Genomic DNA, 2,665 nt, shown 5'->3' on the forward strand with positions numbered 1-2,665 from the left:
ATAAATTTTGCACTTAAATGTTAAAAGCAATATTTTGAACAGACTATTTTTGAGAAATATGAAAAACTATCCTCCACCCTCATAAAAAATGACAGGAAATCTATAGCTACATAAAATCAAGGGAACTTCATTGTGTTTTTTCCCCAAAACTATTTTTATATATTTCATTACACATTTCCCAATTGTTTTGAATTGTGTCTGACTCGCCATGACCCCATCTGGGAAACTGAGACAAACAGGGTTAATAGATGTGGCCAGGATCACACAGCTAGTAAATGCCTGAAACCAGATTGATTCACATTCTCATGACTTGAGGACTTGAATTCTATCTGTTAAACGACCTTTTTTTACATATAAAAAATTTAAAAAAAATATTTTCTTAAATTTTGTGCTCCTAATTATCTCTCCTTTTTTATTACTTCTTTAAGCAGACAAGCATGAGGTCATGCCAGATATACTTCCATATGTACCATTTTACAAAAGAGGACACACAATAAAACAAAAATAAAGTTTAAAAATAGTCTGATTTGTATTTGCATTTAAAGTTCATCAGTTCTCTGGGATGGATAGCATTTTTCCTTACAAAAACAATAATGTGGTGACTGCGCAAAAACACAAACATATGCATATGTGTATGTTTATACTGGAGGAATGTCTTCATACTCTGAAATCAGAGGTCCTGGGCTCACTTTCTATTTTGATTCTTACTACCTGTGTGATTTGGGATAATCCATTTAACTTCTCTTTGACTCACTTTTCTCATTTATAAAGTGAGAGAAGAGGCACAATAATCTCTAAGGTCTCCTTCAAGATCAAAATCAATGATCCTATTCAGAGGGGCTCTGGGAATCCATTCAATATGAAAGATATCAAAATTGTAAGTTAAAGGGAAGCAGATTTCAGCCCAATGAAAGTTAGTCTGTTTAATTATCAGATTTGTCCATAAATAAAATGAGTGATTTTATGAGATATTGGATTATAATAAATGGAAAGTGATCTTGAAAAGGATGCATGATTATTTGTTGGTATTATTATAGACATACCTACATCCTAGAGAAGATTGAACTAGCTAATATTTAAAGGTCCTTTTCAATTCTCAATGGTACTTTATATCTTTTAGATGTGATATTTATTATTACTATTCTATTTCTATTTTTTAGAATAGAAAGATATTTCTGTTCTTTTAAATGTGGTATGTATTAATACTACTGTTATTATTAGTAAGTAATATAGGGAATATAATTCCTCTTTGTATATATCTTTAATTAGGGAAAAAAAAAACAACTATTGGTACTTGGTACTTATTCTGAGATGCAGATTATTCTTGCTTTTTTTTTTTTTTTAATAACTTTTTATTGATAGAACACATGCCAGGGTAATTTTTTACAGCATTATCCCTTGCATTCACTTCTGTTCCGATTTTTCCCCTCCCTCCCTCCACCCCTTCCCCCAGATGGCAAGCAGTCCTTTACATGTTGAATGGATTACAGTATATCCTAGATACAATATATGTGTGCAGAACCAAACAGTTTTCTTGTTGCACAGGGAGAATTGAATTCAGAAGGTATAAATAATCCGGGAAGAAAAACAAAAATACAAGCAGTTTATCTTAATTTCCCAGTGTTCTTTCTCTGGGTGTAGCTGCTTCTGTCCATCTTTGATCAATTAAGGCTCTCTTTATCGAAGAGGTCCACTTCCATCAGAATACATCCTCAAACAGTATCGTTGTTGAGGTATATAATTATCTCCTGGTTCTGCTCATTTCACTCAGCATCAGTTCATGTAAGTCTCGCCAGTCCTCTCTGTATTCATCCTGCTGGTCATTCCTTACAGAACAATAATATTCCATAACGTTCATATACCACAATTTACTCAACCATTCTCCAATTGATGGGCATCCTTTCATTTTCCAGCTTCTAGCCACTACACACAGGACTGCCACAAACATTTTGGCACATACAGGTCCCTTTCCTTTCTTTAGTATCTCTTTGGGGTATAAGCCCAGTAGAAACACTGCTGGATCAAAGGGTATGATAACTTTTTGAACATAGTTCCAAATTGTTCTCCAGAATGGCTGGATGTGTTCACAATTCCACCAACAATGTATCAGTGTCCCTGTTTTCCCACATCCCCTCCAACATTCCCCATTATCTTTCCCTGTCATTCTAGCCAATCTGACAGGTGTATAGTGGTATCTCAGAGTTGTCTTAATTTGCATTTCTCTGATTAATAATGATTTGGAGCATATTTTCATATGTCTATAAATAGTTTCAATTTCTTCGTCTGAGAATTGTCTGTTCATATCCTTTGACCATTTATCAATTGGAGAATGGTTTGATTTCTTATAGATTAGAGTCAATTCTTTATGTATTTTGGAAATGAGGCCTTTATCAGAACCTTTGATTGTAAAAATGTTTTCCCAGTTTATTGTTTCCCTTCTAATCTTGTCTGCATTTGTTTTGTTTGTACAAAAACTTTTCAATTTGATATAATCAAAATTTTCTATGTTGTGGTCAATAGTGATCTCTAGTTCTTCTTTGGTCATAAATTCCTCCCTCTTCCACAGGTCTGCGAGGTAAACTATCCTATGCTCTTCCAATTTATTTATAATCTCATTCTTTATGCCTAGGTCATGAACCCATTTTGACCTAATCTTGGTGTACGG

This window comes from Antechinus flavipes, chromosome 1, assembly GCF_016432865.1.
Source record: "Antechinus flavipes isolate AdamAnt ecotype Samford, QLD, Australia chromosome 1, AdamAnt_v2, whole genome shotgun sequence".
Classification (NCBI taxonomy): domain Eukaryota; kingdom Metazoa; phylum Chordata; class Mammalia; order Dasyuromorphia; family Dasyuridae; genus Antechinus; species Antechinus flavipes.